At 42.5% G+C, this 19755-nt stretch overlaps 2 long non-coding RNA genes across 3 annotated transcripts in view; one reads left to right on the top strand and one right to left on the bottom strand.

Moving 5' to 3' along the window:
* The window catches only part of LOC309338159, a 599378-nt gene that overhangs the window by 241109 nt on the left and 338514 nt on the right, over positions 1 to 19755 (top strand). The window lies entirely within an intron of this gene.
* The window catches only part of LOC309338101, a 29730-nt gene continuing 19002 nt past the window's right edge, over positions 9028 to 19755 (bottom strand). For both annotated transcript variants that reach the window (XR_014154705.1, XR_014154706.1), the window contains exons 3-4: positions 11972 to 12051; positions 9028 to 10068 (exon numbers count right to left, since the gene is read on the bottom strand). This is a non-coding gene — a long non-coding RNA (uncharacterized lncRNA). The remainder of the gene's footprint in view (positions 10069 to 11971; positions 12052 to 19755) is intronic.

Below are 19755 nucleotides of genomic sequence, written 5' to 3'. Positions count from 1 at the left end.
GAATTACTTTTGTTTGCATGGACTTGTCTGTCTATCTGGAATTGTCTTTCATCGTTTTTACATGAGGAATTGTCTATTATTATTATTATTATTATTATTATTAGTGCCTAGACCGTGGAATCACTTTGAGATGTTTTATCAGAAGCAATTCATAAATGGAATCAAATAAATAAGAATCAGAAATCAAGATAACAAACTTTTTATAAAAGAATGGAAATGGTTTACTGAATATTTACAGATAAATTGTAAACAGGGAAGAACATTGGCAGGATTACTGTCATAACCTGCAGTTTGATAAGAATATATATTTAAAGTAGATGAATAAATGAGCAAATTAAGTTAATTTGGATATGCAGAAGATATTAAAAATAAATTAAGGAACAACAGAAAGAGGGGGAAAGAAGTCAAGTCTTTAAATGTTAAAATGACTGCAAAATTATAGAAATGAATAAACCTGGAAAATATATATATATATATATATATATATATATATATATATATATGGTATATAAAATGAAATTCACACTTCTGCAAATTTTGCAATGCAGCCCGCCATTTTGTGCAAAAATGCATATACTGTACTATATGTCATTTTGGTTGAATAGCCTGAGCTGTGTTTTCTACTGCAGCCATAATTCACAGATCTGTACAACAGGCTTTCAGGTGGTACAATCTGCCTTGTCTTATTCTCACCTCCTAGTTTAGAAATGAAGTATAGCTTGGTGGGGCACACCAGAGGGTCTTTAGGCTAACCACTCCTCATGCTGTAAAACTGCTCCTTAGCTATACCACATCAAAGAGCAGGGATATGTGTGTAGTGATTCTAGTGCCCTTTTTTTTTTTTTTTTACTCCAAAGTCGCTGGGATATTGGTTTTCACACAAACCATCAGCAGCATGTTCACATTGCCGCAACTTCACAGAATCATGGATTTGTACTTCCAGTTTGTTTTCCCCACTATGTTACTGATGCATGCGTCTGTGCAAAATATTATTTTTTAAAAATGTATATACACACCCAGGATAAAATGCAACAAAAGACAACTGTCATCTGATCATAAGTATAATTTCATCAACAGTTTGTGCAGTGTTTTACTGGTGTGCTCACACACACTTTTGTACCTTGGTAAATGCCACACACATTAAAGAGTTGATACAGCCATGTGTACAATCACATCTGCATTGCCTTTATGTGATGTTTTATTCAGGGATATTTTTTTCAGCTGGATCACACTGGAACTTAGTTCCAGCACCTCTCAGGTGGGTGCCATTGCCATTATAAGAGATCAAGGGAGGCGTTCATACTGAGTTCCGGCCCCTCTTTATCTAGAAAAATGGCACTGGTTTTATCAATACACACACATCAAGATTGCGTTTATTGTAGTATTTTATCAATGTGGGCATGCATGCATGGGAGAAAGTATGAAAGAAGGAACAGAACGCTGTGTCAAACTGTGTACAAAATGCAGAAATGAAAAGTTGGAATAATGGATAATTGCTTATGCATATGTTTTACTTTGGAAACATGGTGGATAATTTAGAACATAAAATCCCAGCAGTAAAATCTTAATCTTGCTGCACAGACCCTGTGGTTTTCACTAGACTACCCTGAATTCTTTCTGGGGGCTTTTTACTCCTGATGGTGTGAACTAGGCAGAAGTTTTTAAAAATCTGAAAGCCCTTCCCTTCCCTTTCGCTCTGCTTGCATGAGTAATATATCACTACGCGAGACAGCAGTGTGGCATGCTAATCTTAAAAGTCAGCTGCTCATATAAACAAATCCATTAGCTGTTGAAGCCAATTATATGAGCCATCAGAAAGAATCGAGCATTGCAGTTAAATGATGGACTTGTAAAGATTAAATGCACAAAACACTAAAACTCATCGAGTGGTAGTCAACAGAGTTCACATTTCTTTCTTTCTTTCTTGTATTTCTGGAGAAAAGAAAAAGGAGCAAAAACAGCTAAAATCTTAGACCAATGGATGAAAACGACAGCCGTTTCAGTTTCCTTATGTTTGAAATGTTTCACAAAGACTGACGGCATCGCAGAATGAAAAAAGGCTGGAAAAATAATCACACCCCCAAACCTAAAATGGCCTGACCTTTCATTCATCAGGCTTAAAGTCCAGGTGGTGAAATTCGGCAGTGATTACAGTAAAGGTTGAAAAAACGGATGAACGGGTGTAAAGATCAAGGTTCATGGTATATAGGCATCTCTTACTGGAATCACAAGTAGCCTTTGCCTTGAGGGCAAGAGGAAGAGCAGAGCTGTTTCCCAGTTGTCGGTGTTTATTTTTAAAGATTTGCCTTGAGAGAGTCTTTAAACCTCTTTTGTTGACCACCAGCATTACGCTTTCCATTTTAAAGTTCAAAATAGAGTAGTTGTTTTGGAAGATGATAATCAGGCATCCACACAACAAGACCAGTCTAACGAAGTTGATGTTGAAGAATAATTGCTTCAACACTGGTGATCTTTGCTTCTTCCAGTACACTAATATTAGTTCGCCTGTCTTCCCAAGTGATGTGCAATTTTTTTCGGAGACATCATTGATGGAATCTTTCGAGGAGCTGGAGATGGCGTTTATAAGTGGTCCATGTTTCACAAGTATGGTTGGTAGTACAATAGCTTGGTAAACAAGCACTTTGGTTTCCCTGTGAATGTCCCGGTCCTCAAACACTCTGCACCTCAATCATGAGAAATCTGCACTCGCAGAGCTCAGGTGATGCTGGATTTCAGCATCAATGCATTACAAAGATGCCTGCAAATGTGACATGAAGGCTGGCAACATTAACCCCACCATGTGGGAATCCATTGCAGACAACCATAGTGTCCAGAGATAGACACCCAGGTTGTGTATCCATACAGCAGTGACCAGAGGACTGGGAAGAGTGCAGAGAGAAGAAACACCATGTGCATCTGCAGCAGCAGAACCAGATGTCTCCATCTGCCCCAGCAGCAACAAAACATGCCTCTCCTTGTTGGTCTCTCCCACCTCAACAGGCTCTGTTTGTTTGACTTCACCCCCAAAGTTGCACTCCTCCATTGTCTCCCAAGACAGGCAGGTGCCAATACCAACTGATGCTAATCGTATTTTTGATGTGAGCTGATGGGTTTCATCTTCTTTCTTGTTTTCTTCCCTGTAATAAATTTGTGTTAAAAACCATTAATAACAATAAAAAACTGAGCCATGTTCACTCCCAGCAGTGCAGCAGCAGAAGGAGCAAAGTTGCCACAGTTTTCTTCCCCTGGACCAGCATGCTTGCTTCTCTGTGCTAAGCCACAGTGAACAAAGCTTTTCTGTCAGTGTTGTCTGAAAACATTTTGCTGCCTAAAGCGGAATCCACATCCTTAGTACCTCTCTGAGCCATTCCCCAGCTAGAGTTCCTACTTTAAGAACTTTTGCTGTACCATTTGGACACCTATATCTGCCTTCATCTATCCTTCTGCCCATGGAAGCCAACTCCAAGGGGCTGAGATCCCTTTGGTTCCTCCAATAAAATTTTAGAGGGTGCCATTCAAATAGTGTGTGTATGTTGCATCATGAGATTGATTATGCAGGTCAGGGCTTACCTGCCCCCCCCCATATTTTATTCAAGTTCGCACCCCTGTTCCTGTCCCTTATTGCAACCTGACCAAGACCAGTCCAATACATTTTGCTGGCTGAGATGGAGCAACAAATACCCCAACCAAGACACACAGAGACCAAAGCCAAACAGATTATTTTGGCACCTGAGGCACAAAATTCCACAAGCCCTTCTCCCTGAAAGAATTATTATTGTATTTTCAAACGAAATAACTAACACTTTGTTGCCATTTCCTGACTCCCACAAATCAGCTGCCTGAGGGAGCTGCTTCAGTTTGTCTAATGGTAAGATCAACCCTGAATTAAACAGGACGCATCTCCCTGCTGTTTGGCCTGGTCAGGCCGGCTTCCCGTACTGTTCCAATATCCTGAGGTGATAATGCAGCCAGATTGTTGTTGCAATTAAAGTTTGCTGGTGATGAAAAATGTGAAGGCCTGTGCTGAGCTGAATACTCTCTCTTAGGATTTGGAAAGGGGACATAGGCAATTTTTTCTGTCTCAACCTCATATTCCTCACCAGCAATGTATTTTCATTGATCTGTTACCATTTCCTCCCTAGTATGTAAGGGTGTTTTGTTCATATAAACTGTTGTTGTTAATAATAATAATAATAATAATAATAATAATAATAATAATAATAATTAATACCCCACCCATCTGGATGGGTTTCCTCAGTCACTCTGGGTGGCTGCCAACAAAATTAACAACAACAACACATCGAACATTAAACCCCTAAACAGGGTTGCCTTCAGATGTCTTCTAAAAGTCAGATAGTTTTCTATTTCCTTGACATCTGATGGGAGGGCATTCCACAGGGCAGGCGCCACTACCGAGAAGGCCCTCTGCCTGGTTCCCTGCAACCTCACCTCTTGCACTGAGGGAACCGCCAGAAGGCCGTCAGAACTGAACCTCAGTGTCTGTTGGGCTCTTTTTGAGAAAGGAAAATTTCTGCTGCTGCTGCTGCTACTACTACTACTAATAATAATAATAAATATTAGCATCTGCTTTGAAGGACATTCTACTACTACTACTACTACTAATAATAATAATAAAAAATATTAGCATCTGCTTTGAAGGACATTCTATCCTGGGCACTTTTTGTGTTGGGTTTTGTATGACTAGTATATGGTTTAGTCATTAGGTGGCATGGGACTTGAGCTCCATCTGCACTATACATAAAAGGAGGGATTCCACATTGTGCTAAGACAATCATTCCATCATGGCAAGCATTTTGGCTTGACAGGCAGAGTGATAATCTGCCCCATCCCCCTGTGCCTTGTTCCAGTACTTCTAAGCCAGCCCCTCTAAGCCAGTTTTGGGTGTGTGTAGGGGACAGACAGGAGGAAGAAGATGGAAAGACCATAGCAGAAGCAGAAGTCCCTGCACAGAGCTTCTGATGATGGGACTCATTTGTTGAATCCTGTCTTCAAAGCAGTGTCATGCCACTTTAAACAGTCATGGCTTCCCCCAAAGTACTCTGGGAACTATAGTTTATTAAGGATGTTGAGAGCTGTTCCCCTCACAGAGCTACAATTCACTGAATTCTCTGGGAAGAGGAACTGTCTGTGAGGGCAATTAGGGTCTTCCAATAACTCTCAGCACACTTAACAAACTGCAGTTCCCATTATTCATTGGAGGGGGAAGCCCTGATTATATATGGAGTTTCCTGTGTGCTTTGCTTCATTTCCCTCCTCTGTTGTCACTAAAACTATACAAAATACGCATGCAAGTACCAGAGCAAGGGGAAATGGACCACTTTCGTGGAATATTGTGTTACGCCGTCAGGATGACAAAGCCGACAGAGTTGAATACAGAATACAAGTTCATACATTCCTCCTCCACCCTGCCTTCTCTTTTTCCTTTTCAACCATATTCTTGGGCGAAACTTTCCTGTTTCTGAGACAGCTCAGAGGAAAAAAACAATATTCTCTCACCCCCTCACATGTGGCAATTAGCTTTGGGATTTAACTAACAATCCCACAGAAGTGATTGCATGTTTGATGGGTATCTTGGTTGCCAGCAGCGAACTCAGAATCCGTTTTGGTCAGACTTGCATGGCTTTTGGTGTCGCTTGGCAGCAGAACGCCTTTTGCACATCAAAGAAGCAGCAGTGCATAAATTCCAGCGGCTGTTTATGTAACTGTAGGCTGTTATTCTGCAAAAAATGCCGGTGTCCCTGTGCAGCAGTGAGGATTAGTTCAGGGGAACAAACCGGCCTCTGCACATGGGGTGGCTCATTTGCATGTGGTCCTGCATGAGCAAAAGGGCGCTCTGTGGAGGTGGGGAGATGCCCAGCATGACACTTTTGATCCCCAAAACCTGCTTCTCTTCGTATTTCTTCTTCCCAGCCAGAGTCAGCACAGCCAAACTTGACATCAGATTAGGACTAAAATACTTAAAATATGTCTTCTAGAGAGGATTCTACCTGTTGCCCTGACATTTATATTTGCTTGCTGCTAAAATCTAGTGTAGATTTTAGGGTGTTTGGAAAAATAAGCCATGGCTTACTATTTTAAAAATATGGGACGTGGGTGGCGCTTTAGTCTAAACCACTGAGCCTAGGACTTGCCGATCGGAAGGTCAGCGGTTCGAATCCCTGTGATGGGGTGAGCTCCCATTTCTCGGTCCCTGCTCCTGTCAACCTAGCAGTTTGAAAGCACGTCAAAGTGCAAGTAGATAAATAGGGACTCATTGTTAAAACCGTGTTAATGGAAGACAATCTTACTCAGCTACGAGTGATCGCCAAAGAAGAAGAAACAGTGTTTCTGTGCGCTGCTCTGGTTTTACCAGAAGCGGCTTAGTCATGCTGGCCACATGACCCAGAAAAACTGTCTGCGGACAAACGTCCATTCCCTTGGCCAGCAAAGCAAGATGAATACCACAACCCCATGGTCGTTTGTGACTGGACTTAACTATCAGGGGTCCTTTACCTTTACCTTTTTTACTATTTAATATTGCCTTTACAGTATTGTTGGCTGGTCTAGTATATGCTGATGAACTCCATCTCCCATCATCCCTGACCATTGGTTATGATAGTGAAGGGATGATAGGATTTTGAGTCTAAGAACATTTGGAGGGCTATACATTCCCTAGAATTGTAGAGTCCAACCCCCTGCAATACAGGAATATGCAGGAATATCGTAATAGGGACTGAACCTACAACCTCAGTTTTTTCGGGACCATGCTCTAACCAACTGAGATACCCATACTGTATGTTTCATTGCAGTTTATTTCAGTGCGACTTTTTAGCCATAAAGTTAGATGAGTAACAGTGCTGTCCTATGCAAGTTTGCTCAGAATTTCTCATTGAGGTTTAGTCTCGGGTACTGAGCTGTAGAACTGCATTTTAACTTAATTCCATGAGTTTAACTAAACTTGGATCCAATCTTATCTAAAATGTGACTGTAAGAGAGTACGGAACAACAAAACCTTTGAGTTCTTGCTTTCATAATTTTATGTTGTGAACTGCCCTGAGATCTGCAGATGAAGGGTGGTATTGTATCATCATCATCATCATCATCATCATCATCATCATCATCATCTCACTTATCCAGCAAGGCCCACCTGCACACAGGGAAAAGCTGCCATGTGTAGATTCTCCTTCTGGATGAGACCCTGCATGCACTCAAGAATGCTGAATAGGGGTATAAAGTCTGCATCCAGCTGTGCTTGAGAGTACCTGGATGAAGCCCATTGACTAGCAACACATCTATGTGTGCACAGTGTTCTCCTGCTGAGTTTGGAGAGTGCTATGGTAAATTTCATTTGCAGCTTTAAAAAAAGCTTGACTTAAAATACTCCAAGCAGAAGCGACAGGAACAAGAGAGCTCGGTGCAGACAATAGACCAAAAGGATCTTTGGTGTAACTGCACTTTATTCACAGGGATTTGTTTTGCCCTAATGACTCCCAAAATGATGCTAATGAGAATCCTTAACACCATGGCTACGGAGCTCTCTATTTAACCCATGCTGTGGCAGTTCATGTGAAAAAGCAAATGAAACATTCACATGAACTGACACAGTATAAAGCAAGTGGCTATAATAAATTGGCTTCCTTCCTCTCTCCCGGGGCTTAGGCAAATGGATCACATTGTTGTTCGGAGTTCTATTATCGCTGCTGCTCCATCAACTGCATGATGTTCTCCCATGCTCAAAAATCCCAGCGAGGTGATTCAGTGGTCAATTGCGCGGGCTTAATTAAATGGGGTTCTATCTGCGCCAGTGGCCACTCTTTTTGGTCTTCTACATATTTGCTCTTACAAGGGACGCAGAGCAAAATTTTATCCATAAAGAATGGAAACATGGTTGGTCACATGCCTTACTTTACAGAAAACAGTCTTCTACTGTACTTGAAGGAATCCTTTGTATGAAGGGCAGTCTTGGAGGACAGTCCTCTGTCTGAAACTGAGACTGGCCCAAGTCTGGTTTAAAGAGAAGGAACCATAAAAAATATTATTATATTATAAAAAGTGACATCTCAGGCCCTGAAGTTGTCCATCCAAAGTTAGCATCTGAGCAGCAGACTGAGTAGGCACACCAACCTCTGGTTGGATATTCCCCATTTTGGAGCGAGATATTTCTAATGACATTTGTTTCCAAAAATAAAATCTATACATTAAAAATATTATATGCAAGCTCTTGCTCTCTTTCTCTCTCCCTGCTTGTCGGCAGTGCCAAGAGTTTCTGCAGTTTATAAGGCAAGCATAGGCAAACTCGGCCCTCCAGATGTTTTGGGACTACAACTCCCATCACCCCTAGCTAACAGGGACCAGTGGCCAGAGATGATGGGAGTTGTAGTCCCAAAACATCTGGAGGGCTGAGTTTGCCTATGCCTGTTCTAAGGGCATCTTGACATACTCAAGGCAGGGGGAAATAACCTCATTCCTAAGGCTTGAAAACACATTGGTGGTTCCATTGGAAGACGGTTCAGGAGTGGTGCACCATGACTGAATTTGCAGCACACATCTACGCCCCGAACATGCACAACAATTTCATCCTGACACCTCAGTGTTCTCGAGGTGGGGAAGAGCTCTGTTTGTAAATTATCTGAACTGAATGCAGTGGGAGGCAGGATCATGTATCCCTTCAACAATTCCTGAATTTTCAGGGTTCCAATTTGTGTGAAGAGGATTCTTCATGCAGTTGTATACCCAGTGACAATTTAGATTACACTGAAAGTACACAATCTCTTTCTCTTCCATCTATTAATTCATATAACAACTGAAAAGGCCTTATTGTTTTTTCCATCAAGCAAACACTCTGCCAATCATGATGCTGAAGTTTTTAAAAGCAGTAGACCTAGTTCTGAAGACCTCTAATGGAAAACATATGTAAATATTTTCCCTACCTTCTCCCACTGCAAATACAGAGCTGTAGTTGTGAAAGAGAGAAGCACACACATTCATTGAATCAGCTTAATATTTTATTTTTATTTATACCCCACTGTAAATAATCTCCTCATCATCATTACGTTTGGAAAACAGGGCTTCCTAAAACCTTAGCCTTTCAAACATGCTTGAAATAAAATCTATTGTGCATTTGCTGAAGCTATGGGAACACAGTGTGGTATTGTAAACACCAGTTGGTCATTTCCCTAGAAAATCTACTCTTGGTTATCGTCAAGAACATTTGTGTTATGTTTTTTTTAAAACAGGATAATTTCTGAGGGCCTTGTCAGGCATTTGAAACCCATGCTTTTGTCTGGTTCTGACTTGCTATTTTCAAGTTGAAGAGCAATTGGGGAAACACCTACTCTGGTTCCCACCGCGTTTCAAAGGTGATAAAATCTTAACCAGAAAAAGAAAAAGGGAGAGACCCTAATCTTTGCTGTTCCTCGAGGCTTTCAGTATTATGAAACTGAAGCCTATTTTCCCTCATCTGAGTATCTTCCTGAACCTGCTTGTCCACCTAACTTTGGCTCCTGTCTGTGACCTTTTTCTTTCCACCCTTTTCTTCTGTGTAGTGTCTGAAGGACCTTTTGTTTTTCTGTCAAATCTTTCTCCTCAAACTTTTTTAAAAAGTATTTCCCTTCCATACCTCATGGTGCCTTCTCACTGATTATGAATCACACCTTTGCACTTGGATTTCTTTTGAGTGATACTAAAAGGCAGCCAACAATCCCCCCATTTGTCTCTGAACAGAATTTTTCTGAGATGTGAAGAAAAAAAACCACCCATATGTCAAATATGATTAACTGCTTTTTCACAACAATTCCAATAAAAATAGACATTGTACAGGGACCAAATCCTTTTGGTTCCAGTATTCTGAACACTGAGAGTGAGGAGAGAGGAACATAGATGGACCCTGGACACCTTAAGTTTTATTTATTTAATGCATTGCATTTTAAAAACATTCTTCAACTCCAAGACCCCCAGAATTTAAAATAAAATACGGCATATAATCACGAAACCATCGGTTGAGCAGTAAAGAGCAGTAAATAGTTCAACAGGGAACAATCAGCAGCCAGCTCAGTAATCTCCAAAGGCCTGAAGAAATATAATAATAATAATAATAATAATAATAATAATAATAATAATAGAAATATTCAATTGCTATCTGGACACTGGACAACAATACCATGAGGGGACAATTGTATCTATACTGGGAAGAAACTCCACAACTGGGGTACCATAGTGGTGTTTTTTGATGGCACCCTTATTTTTAAAAGGTAAAATACTGTTTTTAAAAAGCTGAATAGTGCAGCATGACTTGGCAAAAGAGAAACTTTGGGGAGTGCAGAAAAGCAGTTTTTAATGCTTGGAAAGTGAAATAAAGCCAAAGGGGAAAAGATTGTATCTCCAAGTTGGCCCAATTTAAAAACTGTGGAAGGTTGTAAAACTGCAAACAACCAGTCAAGCTCTTAGTCACTGATTATTGTACTGAAATAGGTCTGTTGCTAACTGTATCTAGCCATGCATCTGTAAGAATACTGCCAGTGCAAGAACAGGATAGGTTTTTAAAAGAGATTTGACAATCAATTGAAAATAAGGCTACCCACAGAGTTTCTCCGATCAGAATTACTGTAACAAGGTTACAGGCATCTTCCAGCTGAAGGATGTCCCTATCCAATCTTGGCTCTGGGATCCCTTCATCAGTGCAGGCAAGAAAACAACCTGTTAAGAAGGGGAATGTAGTAAACATTTTGGGGCACCTCTCACCTTGAGAGAAGCCTCCCCCCCATGTCTTACCTCAAGGGCTGGCCCTACCATTAGACAGAGATGGCTGCAGTGGGGAGGAGTTGTAAGACAGAGCAGAGAGTGCCATATTGCCTAGGGTTGCCATATGTCTGGAAATTTCCGGGATTCGGCTGTCAGAAACAGTGTCTGGGCGGAAATTGCTCTAAGTGCAGGTTTTGGTGAATTTCCTTTAAAATAACTCAAAAAACATCTCTCAACAACTCCCCCCCCAAAAAGCTCTAATATAGCCTGCACTGTGTCCCCTAGTGCAGTGACATAGTCTTCAACTGCCCTGAAAATGCTGGGAACATCACGGAAACCCTTAAACCATCATGGCTTCTCATGTAGAGTCTTGAATTCCCATCTTTGTTAAGGTATGGTAAGCGGAAATGGCTGCACACTGCAGGGAGAAGAGATAATTGCTGACTGAGGGAAGAGTCTTGGGCTGGGTCTGAGGGAGGGAGCCAGGCAGGCAGGCTGGTGGGCTGGCCGGCCGGCCGGTGGCATAGCCATAGCTGTCTACATTTCCCTTTTTTTAAGGGAAGTTCCTCGCAAGAAAAGGGAAAAGTTGACAGCTGCGGGCATAGAAGCAGGAGGAGTAGTGGGAAGAGGAGGAGAAGGAAGAGGGAATTAGGCAACAGGGTTACCATTCCCACCTTGGAGGCTGCGACTCTCCAGCCTGGCAGGCCCCCAGCCAGTTGGTTGTGCCAAATAAGAACAAGGAGGAGAAAATAAGCCAAGTCAGGCTTCAAGAGGAGGTGGTGGCTGGAGAAGCAGGTCCTAGGGGCGGTGGGGAAGGGTGTAGCTGGCAGGGTGCAGACAGGTCTGTGGGGGGGCTAGAGTTTGAAATGTGGTGGGGCCAGGAGGTTATGGGGGTCAAGGGTGGGTGCTGGAGCTAGCTGGACTTCAGCAGGGGGACTTGTCCGTATCATAAACACTTTAATAAATATCTTAATATATATATATACATTAAGCCCTCCCCCGCCCCCAGCAGTGATACTGATGTAGAATAGAATGGCCCTGTTTTCATCTGAGAAATATTGGGGGGTATGCAGTGATGAAGTGCAGTGCATTGATGAAGTAAGAGTCAACGGTGAGTCTGGTTGGCTTTTGCATGTGGAATGGCGGTAGAGGGTGCCATCTTGAATTTAGAAAATGTTCTGAATTAGTTTTGCTCACCTTATGAGCAATAGCAAGGAAAAGGCATTCTCACTATAAAATTAGGAATGACTGTGTCATCAGCAGCAAAGGGGCCAATTCTCTCCCTCCTCTTCACATGTTTGAAAGTTCAAGCTGTAAATGGCAAACACATTTCAGACATCCTCATTTGGTAGACATCTCACTGCTCTACTATAAACAGTAGATCAAAACTAGTTTCTGTTACAGAGCTTTGTGTACCTCATCAGTAATACATCTTTATACTGCAGTCCTGCCCTGTTTACATTTAAATGTACAGCAGAACGCTGCAATTTAATTCTATTTAATTGTCATTCCCTAAAAAATAAAGGGGGGGGGGAACGATGCAAGAAATCGGAGCAAATCTTGTTATCCACCAAGATAACATTACTTGGATAACAGATGTCAAATGGATCTGAAGAGAAATCAAAATAGCTACCGACAATACTTCAACTTTTTTACTTGTCATATGGAGAATAAATCAGGGAACAATAAATTATGCAATGTCTTGAAGGCAGCTCTCTAAATGTCTCTTGACTCTAAATGCTAGGTATTAGGTTTGGAAGTAAATGTGATTTATGGTACTGTTGTTGATATGCAGTCAGGGACCTAACCACCGGGCCTTGCCGTCTTTGCTTCAGTCAAAGCTGACTCTTTGAAGTCCAGAGTAGTTTGTGCCCACACTTTCCCTTTTCCTCACGCAAAAAGACACCTCTGCATTTAAAGTGGTCACAGGGTGTTTTGCTCCAGAGTCCGCGGCACAGTGTGCGAGTTGTGTTCTGTTTGGAAGTCGCAGCCAGTGGAAAATGCTGTGGCTTCTTTGCTAAGTACCCATGCATACTGTGACCCCATTCAGTCAGTAATCTGAGAACGTACACTGATCCTTCTGTGTCGAGCTTCCTCCTTGGGGCCTGATCCAAAGATTATAGTGCCGTGCGGTGAGAGCTGCAAAACATATTGAGGCACCCTTGTGATGAACCAGAAACAATTTATCAGCATGCTTGCCTTTTATAAGGTTGCATCCAGTGTTGCACAAAGCGGGGCTCCATTGGTCCTCTCCTCTTGTACTATCCCCTCCATATCTGATCTGGAGGGTCCCTCAACCTTCTGGAGCAGATTTCTGACAATTGGGCATCTTTGCCGGGGCTGGAGGGAACTGGAAGTCCATCCACATCTGGAGGACACCAGTTGGGTGCATGAAAATATTTTTTAAAAACCAAGTACAGATTGGAAATTCCTGGAGAAGTTAACCTTTCTCTCAGCTGTGTGAACAGCAGAACAACCACTAAGACTCCCCAGTACTTGTTTAGGACCTTGTTTCCAATTGTCCTTTTTGCATCTGGTCCAGCCCACCACTGGTGTGTGGGCCCTGGAAAGTCATTCATGCAGAAATTTTGTCCTTGGGCTAAAAATATTTCTCCATCCTTGATGTAGACAATAAGAAGGCAGATGGACCAATGGATTGGTTCGGTGTAAAGCAGCTTTGGGCGTCTCTATTGTCAGAAAAAAGGAGGGGGGAATTGCATAACCTAACAGCAAATATGAGAATCATATGCAACAATTTTTATTGTCCTGGTATAAGGCGTTTGGAAAATAATACACCATTTGTTCTTACTTATGTCAGGGCCCATTTGGTTGGCAGCCCTCCGCCGTGGCCTTAGTTGCCTATTTGTCAATATTTGGCTTATGAAATAGCTAAGAACGCAAAGCGAGCTATGAAAACTATTGTTTAAGGCCTGTCATATTTGGGCGCATCACCATTTTATCATGCAAGTCAGAGTTAATCATTCCCCTCGTTTTCTGTGACTAAAAATAAAATAAAATCCATAAATGATTTGGACTCACAGAACAATGGACCGCAAAGAAGCTAGGCTAGAGGTACCTGCAAGCTGTTAGCTAAAAGGATGAACATATGTACAGATGACCCTCTTATAAGCATTCAGTGAATGTGTGAAGGCAATGGGAATGCGTCCGCAAGCCATGCTGCCTTGCCACACGTTTAGTGTGGCCTGATCCAAGTGAACAGGAACCCTGAGTGGATGTGGAAGTGGGAATGAGCAATAAACTCAAACATCCTCTCCTCTTCATCTCCTTCCCTCCTTTTCTCATGTGCCCAATAAACTTCCTGGTTTGTTAATAAAGCACAGTTTCGCCCTGACTTTGAAACGTTTTGACAAACCGACTTCAGCTCCATATAAACCAGGATTACAAACCGGGATCAAATCATGGAAAGCCTTCTTTGATGTCAAGCATGTGAGAAGAGGAGGACATGAGTGTTTGACCTTGTGTGTTCACACACTGTTGAACTGACAACATTCAGTCAGAACCCCGTGTGAGGAATGGGAGTGGTAGTAGGTGTGTCTAGAAGGTGAGCAGAGTGGAATGAAAGTGGGAGGCAGAGGAAGGACAGTGAAGACATGGACATTGGGACCTGTGGGAGAATGAAAGAGTCATGTTCCAGGCTGTGGGTCCCAACAGAGAGAGATGGAACAGAGTGGAAAGATCTGAGGTTATATTTAATTTCTTTTTAAAGTCTAAAGTATGGTGTTTCTTGCTTTGGGGCTATTATTCTGTGAACCGCCCTGAGGCGGTATATAAACTGTGAACCGCATAGGGCGGTATATAAATTCAGTAAATAATAAGAATAATAATTTTAACTCATATGTGAATTTATGCAAAATTTATTGGCTCATTGACTGACGCTCATATAGTTAACCAACTATTTATTTTAATCTGGTGACAGCTTTACAAATCACACAACTGCAAATGAAACGAATAATGGGTTGCAGCCAATGTTCGTCATACTCAGAGTAGACCCGTTGAACTTATTGCCCATGGCAACTTAAGTTCATTCATTTCAGTGGGTCCACTCTCAATAAAACTTAAAGGAATAAAACCCAATATTGTTTTGGGCTAGTTAGGAAATAGTTATGGAATTTATTTTTTAAAAAGGTAAAGGACCCCTGACAGTTAAGACCAGTCACATACAACTCTGGGGTTGCGGTGCTGATCTCACTTTACAGGCCGGCTCCCTTGGCCAGTAAAGCGAGATGAGTGCTGCAACCCCAGAGTCGTCGACGACTGGACCTAACGGTCAGGGGTCCCTTTACCTTTATACTGAGCATAAATGTAGGCATTATATATATTCTTTTCTGAGTTTTGTATCTGGTTGAAGTTTAAATAAAGACAGAGGAAATTGGGGATTTATTTATTTATTTATCTGGACTAGCATAAAAAAAATAAAATCCTGCCATGACAAAATAGCGTTCATTTCCTATAGAATTTGCAATGGTTGCTGTCTTAACTGTGACTAATATTCATTGGTCTCAGTAGACATATTCTGTATGATTGCATTTGAAAGGCATTATTTTGCAAAGGGAATAAAACAAAAACAACCCCCTCCCAAAAGCCTATCAGAATTCAGTTTGCTAGGACAAGGAACCTTTAAAAATAAGAATAAAAAAATGTATCGAATCAGATGCAATCTCTGCATTAAAATGAAGAATTCCACGCCACTCCAAGTTTCAAAGACGCCTTGCTTTAACCCTGCTGAAATATAAGCCGCTGGTGGTAGGTCGTATTGTTCCACAGCAAACCTTACAGGCTCATTCCAGCGAACATCAGCTTCCAATTAAAAAAAGGAAAGAAAGAAAAACCCAGACTGCATCCTATCCATCAACAGATTCATCCCTTCTGCTTTGGGGCAACCTGTCTTCCTTGTAAACAAGCTTTCAAAGATCTGGTGAAGACAGACAAATGTCCAAACAGAGATAACAGAACCAATGTGCCTTAGTTGTTTCTCTTGTAGTCTCGGGAATCCATTTTGGCAGGGGACCTGTAAGCATTTGTCTGAATGAATAAAGCTGCCATGGAGCCATTTTCTTTCTACAGAACTTACTAAGTACCTCTCTCCTCATTAGTAACCCATTGTTTCTCTTTCTCTGCATCCAACATGCCACAGTAAGCCTTTTTGATCATTGGGGGGTGGGGGGAGAGAGCTGGAGATATTTCGTAACCAAGGTACCAGGCTTTGGAACAATACAGAACCAACAGGCTGTCAAAAGCAATGTTTGCTGTTTGTCCCAGGTTTTGCAAATGCCATTAAGCTGAGTTATTGGTTTGTGTGTCCTTACCGCCTGTTGCCCCACCCCACCCCCAGCACCCTCCCCCAACCAGCCTAGCAGTCAACAATAATGCTAGATGGCACGTTTCTTGTTACGGCTTCCTTGTGAATTGCATTTGCTTTCCAAAAGGATCAGCAGCAATTTTGTTTCAATCAAAATGGAACCAATGTCCATTGCTGTTGTTGTTGTTTAGTTGTGTCCGACTCTTCGTGACCCCATGGAACAGAGCACGCCAGGCACTCCTGTCTTCCACTGCCTCCCGCAGTTTGGTCAAACTCATGCTGGTAGCTTCGAGAACACTGTCCAACCATCTCGTCCTCTGTCGTCCCCTTCTCCTTGTGCCCTCCATCTTTCCCAACATCAGGGTCTTTTCCAGGGAGTCTTCTCTTCTCATGAGGTGGCCAAAGTATTGGAGCCTCAGCTTCATGATCTGTCCTTTTAGTGAGCACCCAGGGCTGATTTTCTTAAGAATGGATACGTTTGATCTTCTTGCAGTCCATGGGACTCTCAAGAGTCTCCTCCAGCACCATAATTCAAAACCATCAATTCTTCGGGAATCAGCCTTCTTTATGGTCCAGCTCTCACTTAATGTCCATTAATGCCATTTAATCTCACCGGAGCATTAAGGAAGCCCATGTTTCCAAACCTTCGTGAAATCACACCTCCTTGTAAGTGTACTATTCTTTTGTAAGAGTGCCTCGAGCCCCTTTTAGACCTTTAAATCCACAAGGAATGACTGCACACGGAGCTGGAAGGTGGGATTGCAGTGGCAGGCCATGCTCACGACCTACAGGTGTTCATCTGAACACCAGAACAGTCAATGCTCATAAAAGTATACAGTGGTACCTCGGGTTACATAAGCTTCAGGTTACATACGCTTCAGGTTACAGACTCCACTAACCCAGAAATAGTACCTCGGGTTAAGAAATTTGCTCCAGGATGAGAACAGAAATTGAGCAGCGGCACGGCGGCAGTGGGAGGCCCTGTTAGCTAAAGTGGTGCTTCAGGTTAAGAACAGTTTCAGGTTAAGAACGGAGCTCCGGAACGAATTAAGTTCTTAACCTGAGGTACCACTGTATATGCAAAGCTTCTTTTCTGACACTGAGATGGGCACATTGAAGTTTTTTGGGCAACATTATAAGGAGATGAGTTTAGAGAGTGCAAGTGCAGTTAAGTCTTGCTTCTGGGCTTCTTGCAGGCATCTGGTTGGTCACTGGGAGAACACAATGCTAGACTGGATGGGCTTTTGGTCTGATCCAGCAGGGCATTTTTTATGTTGCGTTTCAGCTTGCTGCTGCAATCCTGCTCCCTACATGTTTTTTCTACCCTGATTGGAAGGTCTAAAAGGAGCTACACTCATAACTTGGAAGTTGAACGGAATCCGTTCCAGAAGTCCGTTTGACTTCCAAAATGTTCAATAACCAAAGTGTGGCTTCTGATTGGCTGCAGGAAGCTCCTGCAGCCAATGGGAAGCCACAGAAGCCCCGTTGGACATTTGGCTTCCAAAAGTAATTCACAAACTGGAACACTCACTTCTGGGTTTGCGACGTTCGGGAGCCAAAACATTTGAGAACTAAGCTGTTTGAAAACCAGAGGTACGACTGTATGTACAAACACAACCTGAATAAACATTGTTTGAAATACCAGACCCTCCAACATGTTGAGTCCCAAAAGCAGGACACATTTCTTCCTGTCAGTGCTCTCATGTGAGTCACATGATCTGCAGAAGATCACAGAGCCTCAAAGAAATGATTGGGGTGGGGTGTGTTCTTATGGCACCAAAAAACACGCATTTTGAGGTCCTGTGTGAGATTGCGGCCTTGAAAAAGGCCTCAAATAGCCATCATACTCTTGCAGGGGGAAATGGGATGTCCTGGGATTGTTTTCCTGCTACGGATGCTCTGGGTTGTAAGTCTTGCTGAAAGGAAAAGTCCCGCATGAATCCAAAGTCAACTTTCGTGACACATCTAAAGCTTCATATTCAATGTTTCCCAGGTGTTTTCTAAAATCTATTTAGTTTCCCAGATAAAATGGCACAAGTGCCACTAGTCATTACTACCTTCCAAAATGACCCTTACAATTCAGCTGGCGGGGACTGTTTGTGGACAGGCACTAAATTTGGCTTGGACTTATTTAGCCACACTAAATACAGCAATTTAGATGGATAGAGTTTCTAGAGAATGCAGGGTTTCTGTGAAAACGCTATATTTAAGGTAAAGTAAATTGTATATCCCAATTTGGAGTACGCAAACGTTACACACTCCTTAAGTGATGGCAAACAGAGCCTTCTCTGTGCAATTACCGCAAAAGCCACCTTAAATGTTGCAGGTATCTCCAACCTTTTTGGCTCTTGGCGCACATCTAGATATCTGTATGTTGGAGGGCACCAGAAAATGCCCAGCAGTGGAAGTGGTGATGCTCATAAACACATGCAGCAACAACAACACTATAGGCAATATACCTCCATAAAACAAAAACGTCAGGCTACCCACCATAAAAAACACCACAAAGAGCAGTCACCCCCTGAAAAGACAGACACTGGGGATGGGGAAGCAAAAAGAAAGACAGGCAGTATAAAAAATGCATGCAGAACACCCTCCAAACAAACATAAGCACACACCAAATCACCGTTCTCAGGTCACTCCCATAATTTCCCCAAAATGTAGCAGTAAAATGGCCCCATTTATTTTTCTTTTCTGAAGAAGGTGCAAGACAAAAGTCCATGCCTCAAGCTGTCCCTCCCTGGTATTTTCTTCTGCTGTCTCTGGGCTTATACGCGGGCCAAAGGCATTCTGAGAATGGAATGGGAAAGGCTGGGATGGGCTGGAGACCTGCCCTTCTCTTTTCATCCAGCCAGACACTGACCAAGGTAAAATAAAATAAAATAGAGCCTCCACTACTCAAAAATATTAAGAAGGTGCAGGGGGTCTCAACCAGTACCAGGGGGTTATCTGGGGTGCCATGGCAGCCACAGCTACAACTTTGGGGATCCTAACCTTAGTGGGAGTAGTCTAAATGAAATGTTATTCTAGACATTACTTCTTGAAATCCCATTTTGTCTGATCCTGCCCCCTCACTCCCTGAATGACAATCACAGCTATTTTGAGATGTTCATTAGGGTGATGCTCATTCCATGAACACACAGGTTGTGAGGGGAGCCAGGTGCATTTGTCGAATGTGTGAATGAAAGTCTGCAAAGGGCACATAGAATGATCGAATTGTAGTGTTAGAAGGGACCACAGGGATCATCGAGTCCAATCCCCTGCAGTGCAGGAATCTTTTGCCTAAACTGGGGCTCGAACCCATGACCTTCAGATTTAGAGTTTCATGCTCTACGGCAAGGGTGGCCAACTCCCAAGGGACTGTGATCTACTCACAAAGACTGGCAGTGATCTACCCCCTGCTATAGGAATGGAAATTTTAAAATTGCACAATACCGAGTCACTGATGTCCAAGCTACCACTTCACAGATAAACATATTGGATCGAATCCTGCTGATGCCCTTGCATTCACAGAAGGTCTTTTGGTCCAACAGGGTCACTCACTAATGGAAAAGGATGGGAGTAAGACCACTGATACATCTGCACCAACAGGCAGTGGCTCTCTAGAACTGCAGAGGTCTCTTTCTGCCCCACTTGGAGATACCAGGGATTGATGCTCTACCACCGAGCTATGGCCTACCCCCTGTAGGAGCATC

This window comes from Podarcis erhardii (assembly GCF_964252035.2).
Source record: "Podarcis erhardii genome assembly, chromosome: 3".
NCBI lineage: Eukaryota > Metazoa > Chordata > Lepidosauria > Squamata > Lacertidae > Podarcis > Podarcis erhardii.
This window is presented reverse-complemented; position numbering and strand designations above follow the sequence as displayed.